This window comes from Dromaius novaehollandiae, chromosome W, assembly GCF_036370855.1.
Source record: "Dromaius novaehollandiae isolate bDroNov1 chromosome W, bDroNov1.hap1, whole genome shotgun sequence".
In the NCBI taxonomy this organism is placed as follows: Eukaryota; Metazoa; Chordata; class Aves; order Casuariiformes; family Dromaiidae; genus Dromaius; species Dromaius novaehollandiae.
This window is the reverse complement of record NC_088130.1, coordinates 7,640,405-7,649,938: the sequence shown is the minus strand read 5'-3', so window position 1 is coordinate 7,649,938 and position 9,534 is coordinate 7,640,405. Positions and strand designations below refer to the sequence as shown.

The 9,534-nt window shown below is 48.7% G+C and overlaps 1 pseudogene; it reads left to right on the top strand.

Annotated features, from left to right (window-relative positions):
* The first annotated feature begins 3,372 nt into the window (after positions 1 to 3,372).
* Positions 3,373 to 6,658, top strand: LOC135324376 (vesicle-associated membrane protein-associated protein B/C-like; annotated as a pseudogene).
* Positions 6,659 to 9,534: the final 2,876 nt, after the last annotated feature.

Sequence of the window (9,534 nt, the reverse complement as noted above, 5' to 3'; positions counted from 1 at the left end):
TGTCGTCGTATGCCACAATAAACAGCTTATATAACATGCACCTGCATTCTGTTTATACAGAGCTAACTAGCACTAAACATGTTGTCGGACCTTTGTCCAAGGCCACTAGCTCCTGATAACAAATATCTTCTGCATTTCTGCTACAGAAAGAACTTCTGGAGATCATCTAGTCTGATCCCCTTGTTCAAAGCAGGGTCAACTAGAGTAGGTACCTCAGGGCCATGTCCACTTGGGTTTTGAATATCTCCAAGGATGGATATTCCACAACCTCTCTGGGCAATGTCTTCCACTGTTTGACCACCATCACTGTAAAAAAGGGTTTTTTTTTTTAATGTTTAAGTGGAATTTCCTATATTTCAACTTGTGCCCATTGCCTCTTGTCTACTTACTGGATACCACTGAGAAGAGTCTGGTTTCATCCTCTATTCCCTCCCATCAGGTATTTATACATATTGATAAGCTCCCCTCCCCACCCCCCCGAGCTTTATTTTCTTGAGGCTAAGCAATCCCAGCTCTCTCAGCCTCTCCTTGTATGAGAGATGCTCCAGGCCCTTAATCATCTTGGTGGCCTTTTGATGGACTTGCTCCAGTATGTCCATGGCCTTCATGTACTGGGGAGCCCAGAACTGGACACAGCACTCCGGATGCAGCCTCACCAGGGCTGAGTAGAGGAGGAGGATTACCTCCCTCGACCTGCTGGCTATGCTCTTCCTAATGCAGCCCTGGATGCTGTTGGCCTTCCTTGCCACAAGGGCACACTGCTGGCTCATGTTCATCTTCTCGTCCACCAGAACCCCCAGGTCCTGCTCTGCAAAGCTACTCTCCAGCAGGTCAACCCCCAGCCTGTACTGGTGCATGGGGTTATTCCTCCCTAGGTGCAGGACTTGGCATTTCCCTTTGTTGAATCGCATGAGGTTCCTCTCAGCCCATTTCTCCGTCCTGTTGCGGTCCCTCTGAATGGCAGCACAACCATCTGGCGTATCAAACATTCCTCCCAATTTGGTATCATCTGCAAACTTGATGAGAGTGCTCGCTGTCCCATCATCTAGGTCATTAATGAAAATGTCAAACAGTATTGGCCCCAGTATTGACCCCTGGGGTATACCAGGGTAGATATGAAGCTACATTGGATCACCTCCCCTGCAACGGAAAAAAATGAAAAGTGTAGCACAGTGTCATCACTGGCTCCATGAGGGAGAAAAAGGAACTTTACATTGAGTATGACAACTTGATGGCTGGGAAGGAGATAAGGATGATGTAAAGAACTGTATATGTGGATGCTTAATGTGCTAGCAAACAAAAGCAAAAGGTGGAGACCCAATTCCAGTATTCCCTCAATGGCCATGAAACCAACTCCAGATTGATTATATCAGGCCATTGCCATGTACTTGAGAGGAATGGCAATACATGCTGGTAATAGGATGGGAGGAGGCCTTCCCACTGAAAAGGGCCACAGCTAAGAAGGTGGTAAATGAAATATTTTGTCGATAAGGAACCCCTGCAACTATTGATTCAGATCATGTATCTCATTTCACTGCACAAGTGGTCCAAGAGGTACTTAAGGCTTTTGGCATCTATCACCTGAAGCATGTGTCTTATCACCCACAATCCTCTGGCCAAGTTGAACAGATCAATCAAACCATCAAACAAGCCTTAAGGCAGACAGTTACAAAATCAGTGAAAACTAGGTGGATTGGCTTCCTTTCATCCTAGCTGTGCTTCACGGTAGATGACAGCTATGAACCCCATGGTCACCTTATGAGATTTTGTTTGGTCACCAAATGATTCTCATGACCAACCCAGACTATGAGCCAAGTTCAGAAACTGATAATGACATCTGTGAATGGGTTAAAGAAGTTATCAACACAAAGGAAGAGGAAAAGCATGATGTCTGAGCAGCATTTAGCAAAGCACAATAATGTGTAAATGCACAAGTGCAAAATGAACAAACTCTATGGGAAACAAGCAATGAGGTAATGTTATTAAAATTTGGGAAAAGTTCCCATATATTGGAAGGGGAACAGATGGGCCCTTTTACCATTATCAACTGGGTAGGCCTGGATTTCTTTCAGGCTAACACCAAGACACCACAATGGGTCACTCACAGCTAAGGTGAGTGTTGTGTTAACTGCAATTCTACTGGCGTGTTTTCCTGTAACAGCTTCTGACAATTTCCATTACACTCAGGTGAGATGACCTTCAGACAGAGCTGCTAACTCATGTATGGGTACAGGAACCTATTATTAACTCTCATATTTCAGCATATGGGCATAAGCACCAATTGCTGTTTACCTGTAGGGGCAGACAGTGAGGGATTGGACAAGATAGAGTTAAGGAATCGAAAGCCTTGGGAGGAATAAATAGCACTATGTAGATAAGGAAGTAGCCGCACAGAATGAGAAGGAGTGATGATGGGAACATGACCTTCGGGAAAGTACCGACCCAGGCTAGAGCATATATAAAGGGCTTGCTTGCTTGAATAAAGTTGATTCTGATCCAGCACATCGGAGTCCGTGAATCAATCCGCCACAAATGGCGCCCGAACAGGGACCTGAAGACTGGCTCCGTCCAGGGCTATAGAAGCAGCAGATAGCTGAACCGGTGGTGGAGCCCAGCTGAACGGAGAAGCTGCTGAAAGGAGCCGGTGAACTGCTGAAAGGAAGCAGGAACTGAGCTGCTGAAAGCAAGCGGCGTTGCATGCGACAAAATTGCCTACCGCTGGACAGAGGTAAGCAGCCGGGAACGCGTGGGAGTTGTGGGAAACGGAATCTCCCCGCAAGATAGGTCCGTGCTAAACATAATGCAAAAGACTTTGAAACAGCACGGCAGAGATATACCGCCCCCCCCCCCCCAAGATCTCCAAATGCTATTGGTGTGGGCACGCTCGAACTGTCCCGAGGTAAAGTCCAGCACGGTTTATAGCCTCGGTACGTGGGACTCGATCAGGGTTAAGCTCTGGGACGCGGCAACAAGAAACGATAAGACGGCGGCAGGACTTTTAGCCCCTTGGCATACCATGCTTGAGACCCTGAAAGAGCATAGCAAGAAGAAAACACAGGGACTGGAGGCACCCGCAGCCCCCACAGCACATCCGTCAAGCGACACGGTGGTGGGGGCGGTGGGTGGATGGGACTCCCCAGGAAATGACCCAGACAATCCATTTGACCCAGGGCTGATCGATCTGGAACAGGAGCCGGACCTCTATCCGCCTCTTAACACACCTTGCTGTGTCCATCTTACGGCCCCTTCGGAACCACCGCCCCCTCAAGAGATGGGGCCGCCCGCAAGTGCCGACTGCCCACAACCCCCCCACACACTGACCCGGCCTTCTGGGAAGGATCCATCGCCCCAGGGCCGCTTGGTGGGGCGTGACTACACTGGCCGGGCACGCCCACCGCCTGCCTTCCTTCCCTCCCTCCTTTCCTCCCTGCCTTCCTTCCCCTCCCGCCTGGCCCTTCCTCTCTCCGCCTGGCACCGCCTCCACCTGGTGCCGCCACAGCTGAGCAGCAGGAGGAGGAACATAGCGAAAGCGGAGCAAGCCTCAGCCTCGAACCGCAGCACGAGCTCAAATTCAAAGGGCCTTTCACAGATGGTGTCACCACAAACCTGAAGCTCGGCAATCCTACAGACAGAAACGTGTGCTTCAAAGTTAAGACCACAGCACCATGTAGATACTGTGTAAGACCTAACAACAGTGCAATTATCGATGCAGGAACATCAATTAATGTTTCTGTGATGCTACAGCCTTTGGACTATGATCCTAATGAGAAAAGTAAACACAAGTTTATGGCTTTAAAAAAACAAAACAAACAAACGAAAAACAACCAACAGTCTATGTTTGCTCCAGCTGATACTTCAGATATGGAAGCAGCTATGGAAAGAAGCAAAACCAGAAGAACTCATGCATTTGAAACTTAGGTGTATGTTTGAGCTACCAACGGAAAATGATACGCCTCATGACATAGAAATAAATAAAATTGTATCCACAACTGCAACAAAGACAGATTCTTCTGTAATGTCTAAATCAATAAGTTCCTCTTTGGATGACATTGAAGTTAAGAAAGTAATGGAAGAATATAAGAGGCTTCAAGTAGAAGTTCAGAGGTTACGGGAGGAGAATAAACAGCTTAAGAAAGAAGATGGACTTTGGATGAGGAAGACACCCCAGACAAACAACCCAATATCTGCTTCTGCAGCTGCTGTCCAAGCCTTCACATTATTCAAGGCACAGCCTTTGAACGTTGTTGCTAACTCTCTTTACGTTACGGGCGTCATCCAGCGCCTGGAACGATCCTTTTTAAAAACTCTTACGAATCAACAATTGTTTCTTCTTCTGAAGGAACAACTGTTGTTTTTGTTGGAGCAAACAGAGCATGACTATTTTGTTTTACATGTTCGCTCTCACACCACTCTACCTGGGCCAATTGCCCAAGGCAATCGCGTTGCTGACCATTTTATGGCAGCTGTGCTGACAGCTAACACCTGTCAGCAGGCTAAATTGTCCCATGATTTCTTTTTTTTCACCAAAATGCAAAAGCGCTACAAAAAACTTATCACAAGAGACCAGGCCCAAAACATTATTTGAAGTTGCCCTGATCGCCAAAATGTATCCCCGTTACCACCCTACTCAGGGACCAACCCTCGAGGCCTGCAACCCTGCAATGTCTGGCAGACAGACATTACCCATTATCCCTCATTCGGAAGCCTGAAATATGTCCATGTCTCTGTAGATACCCTTTCCCATTACGTTGTCGCTATTGCCCATGCTGGGGAAAAAAGCCGTGATGTATGTCGTCACTGGCTTGCCTGTTTCGCCACAATGGGGGTTCCCACTCAAATTAAAACTGACAATGGTCCCGCATACACTGCACAGTGAACGCGGGCATTTCTTCAAACCTGGGGGGTCGCTCATGTGACAGGAATTCCCCATGCCCCAACTGGTCAGGCAATAGTGGAACGTACCCATTGTACTCTAAAAAACATGCTTGAAAAACAAAAAAGGGGGAATAGCCCTGGTGCCTCCCCACAAGAGCAGCTGTGGAAAGCCTTATATGTTCTCAACCTCTTAGACCATTATACGGACCAAAGTGTTACAAGACAACCCTGAGAAGCTCAGAAAGAATGTTTGAAGTAGGTAGATTTGGATAACTTCTATCTTAGAATTTGCTTAGCATGGGTAGCCGCACACTTGCTTAGCATGAGTAGCTAAATTTGCTGAAGCCTTAGGCCGCGCTCCTAGTTCGGTAAGAAAGGGCCTCAGAGCTGGTGCAGGCTGGAAAGATAAGGGAGTTACAAGCAGTCTGCATTCCTGTGCCCCACTCTCCGAAAGGGAGGATGCCAAGGCTGAGAAATAAGGCCTGTTTGGGCGCCAGGACCTTGGGAAGCAAAGCCTCCTCTCACTGTTGAAACAGTGCTGATTAAGGGGTCTGGATTATGTCCTCTTCCTCAGGACCTTGGGAGATAACACCTACTGACCTAGCTGGGGCAGTGTTAATTGATCAGGACCTTGAGGAGCAGGGGTGGGACCCAGGGAATGAAGAAATCACTAACCAATCAGTGTAAAAGGGAAAGTCGCAAATCTGGCAATTTGTGTGTATAAATGCTACTTGAAAAGTTGGGGGGGTGTGCTTGATTTGTGGGAAACCACTGAGCACCCAGGCTTGCGCAACTCTGAAATAAATAAACAAATGTCTCTCCTGAGTGTGTAATTATTGGCTTATTGCACACCGGGCAACGAATCCGCTTTTCGGACAACAAAAGTGCAGTTAATAAGCATTTCTCATGCCCTACGTGGCGAGAACAGCCTCGGGTTCACTACAAGAACCTGGAAACGGGTCAATGGAGTGAACCAGTAGACTTAATAACGTGGGGGAAAGGTTGTGCTTGTGTCTCCACAGGTAACGGGCCTTGTTGGATGCCTGCACGGCTGATTCGACCTGTTGACGCATCCCTCAAAACACCAAACGAGGACTGAGAGCCAGTTAAGATGAGCCCATGTCAGGACATTTTCTGGCAATATCTGCCTGCCTCGTGCAGGGTCAATATCTATTCATAAAAGCTTATGGCAACTACACGACCTCACTAATAAGTTGTAGATAGAATCAGAGTGGAACCCTTTTGAGGTATAGGACTGGACGTTAGGTTTGGGGTCGTGGGTTAAGAAGGTACTGGCATGTGGATTGGTAATCTTGCTAAGATTTCTAGCCCTTGCTATCTATCTCCCCTGCTTAATAAGCCTTATGCAGAGAATGACTCGAAGGGCTTTGCATCAAGTACTTGTTGTACAAATACACACTGCACTGGCAATATTTAGTTTAGAAAATAAAAAAGGGGGAGATGTAGGGGCAGACAGCGAGGGATTGGACAAGATAGAGTTAAGGAATCGAAAGCCTTGGGAGGAATAAATAGCACTATGTAGATAAGGAAGTAGCCGCACGGAATGAGGAGGAGTGATGATGGGAACATGACCTTCGGGAAAGTACCGACCCGGGCTAGAGCATATATAAAGCGCTTGCTTGCTTGAATAAGGTTGATTCTGATCCAGCACATTGGAGTCCGTGAATCAATCCACCACATTTACCAACCTATCATTGGTGCAAATATGTTGAAGGAACACCTCTTCTATTTCATCATCAGGCAGTTATCATTGAGTGTCGCCTTCTGATGCGACACTCTCCCGTTCGCCTGAGACGGCACGGAGGCTCCCCCAGCCTCCGGGCCAATGAGCACTGACACCAATATGAGGATGCTGCAAATGGCGTTTATTGTACGCATGTATTTGCTTATATACCTACAAGCATACTGCTATCTCTACGTCATATCCTTCCTCTTCCTTCCTCTTTCCGTGCCATCGCGAGATCTTCCGATCGCCGTTCCCTACATCTCCCCCTCCCCATGCTTTGACTATGCTATTTGCTTTAAATTGCCGTGTCGCGGGTTAAGCGTTCATAGTGTGGGTGTGGGTGGGACCACCCCTTTTCTAGCAGTTGTCTTACCAAGCATCTAAACACTAGTCTATATACTAATATACCTAGCACAAGCATCAGTAGCAGGTGCAACTCTTCTATTAGTAATTGCCTGGCCCATGGTCCTAGCCCAAGCCAATTACCACTACTGAACCCAGAAGGTCAAGCTCTTGCGGGTCCCAGGGCAATGACGCATTCAGCGTGTCAATGCTCTCTCAGCTTTGGTAGGTCTACGGTCAAATTCAATGGGACCCCTATTAAGCATGTCTTAAAAGGGCTGCCCCGTACCCACCAACATCAGGCAAAATTGCTTATTTCCTGTCCGGTTTGTCAGGTGAGCCATAGATTGTTACTACCCCATTTCGCTAACATTGGTTCGCCTTTCACCCCTTGGAGTCCCAGTCCCAGCATCGCTACGAGGAGAGCTACTTGGGTTGCTCCCCCCTGCCATCTTCTCAGGTTTTCTGGTTACGCGTTCTTCTTGTGGTTTCACGCGCCTTTTCTCATCTGTTCTTCTTCTCCTGTCTGCTGTCTTTGCTGCTAGAAGGGATCATCAGCTTTTCAGGGTGGTCCTCCCCTGCAATAAAACTCAGACATTCATTAATTCACCTGACTCTCTGCTTCCTGTCTTGTCCTTGCCCTGAGGTCTGGGCGTACCCACTTCATAGGGACCCATCTTACCATTTCTCCCTGCCTGACCGCTGCATACCCTCGTCCTTGGGTTACCAGCTGCCACCCCTCTTCCCATTCCCCTTTTTCCGGGATTCGAACCTTTACGTCTGGTCCCTCGTGCGTCGCTCGGACCACCCAATGCTTTTCCGCTGGCGTCTTGTTCTCCTCCCCCCTGATGAACTGATTCAGACCGAATAAGGCGCGCATAATTATTTCTGATTGTTTGTGCGCGGGGATTCTTTGTGTATATCCTTCCCCCTCCCCAAGAATCTCGATCCTTTGCTTTAAAGTGCGGTTTGCTCGCTCGACAATGGCTTGACCTGTGCTATTATAGGCAATACCGTGCACTAGCTTAATTCCCCAGCGTACGGCCCATTCTCTCGTGCTTTGCGCTGTGAAACACGTGCCGTTGTCTGTTTTAATAGTTTCTGGGGTACCCAGCCAGGCCATTGCCGTGTGCCAATGCAACTGTGCCGCCCGCGCTGTGACTCGTTTATGTTGGGTCGCAACGATGATACCGCTGTGTGTGTCTACTGTGACAGCCAGCCAGGGCCGTGGTCGAAGTCGCTGGCACATTGTGAAGTCCGTTTGCCATATTTGGTTTCCTTTCAGCCCCCTGGGGTTGATGCCGGCGCCCCACAGGGGGGTTTTTTGGCAATACGGGCAAGCCGCAACCACTTCACGAGCCGTGGTGAGGGGGATGTTGCAGCTTTTTGCCAGTGCTTTTGCACCAACATGGAGAAGGTCGTGCACCTGCCTTGCTTCTGCGACTGTCCACACACCTTTGGCCGCTTGATCGGCTTTATTGTTGCCTTCTTGGTATACTCCTTGGATTGCCTCATGACTCCGAACATGAATAACAGAGGCAGTGGCCCGCCGTTGTTGTAGGGCTTCTTCTAGCATTAGCGCAATGGGCGATCCGGCCCATCCGGGTAATGACATGTTGTGTAACAATTTAAAGACGAACATGGAGTCTGTCACTACATTCAAATGCTCTTCTGGCCACATTTGCAATGCCTGCGCCACAGCTCGGGCCTCTAAATGCTGTACGCTACTGTCCAGCTCGCTGATCTTCACTCGGTGCCATTGGGCCTTTTGATCTTGCCACACAACAACCGCTGCCCTGGTCACCGATGACGCGTCGGTGAACACTGTGCGCCCTGGTGCAGGTCGCTGTAGCACTCGGGCTTTCAGATGGGGCCGAAGGACGGTGAGGTGTGTATACATCTCCAGCACAGGTGATAATCTGATTGTTCCTGGGAATCCTTCTAAAGCTATTGCTATACTATCTTGTTTCTGGACCACGCTGTCCCATTGATTCCTTTTTACCGGCAGGTAAATGGACTCAGGCTCCTTCGCGAAGTGCCGAACGGTGGCGGTTCGTCCCTTCTGTATCATCTGTGCCAACGCTGTTACGATTGTGACGTATGCCGTACTTATTTGGTTCGACACTATCCACCATACGACTTCCGGACGCTCCGGTGTCCCTTGTCCTAGAACGCCTATGGCTCCTGTTCTTGTAACTGCCACGTACAGATTGATTGGTCTGGCCGGGTCGTATCTCGTTACTCCGCCCTTTGCCATGAGATCTTCTATTTTTCGGAGGGCTTCTAACGCGTTCGGTGTCATCTGCCTCGGTTCCCATGGTTTGTGGCCCTTGAGCAACTCGAACAGTGGCTCCATCCACTCCTTGGGAATACCTATCAGCCCTCGCAGCCATTGGAGAGCTCCAACCAATTGCTGTACATCATGCAACGTCCGTATCTCTTTATTGAGCTTTATCGGCTGTGGGACCACAGCTCTGGGGAGGATGGTGGTTCCCAGATAGTCGACAGATTCTCCCCTTTGCGTCTTCGCTTTCTGGACGTACAATCCCGCTTCATTTAGGCAGTTAATT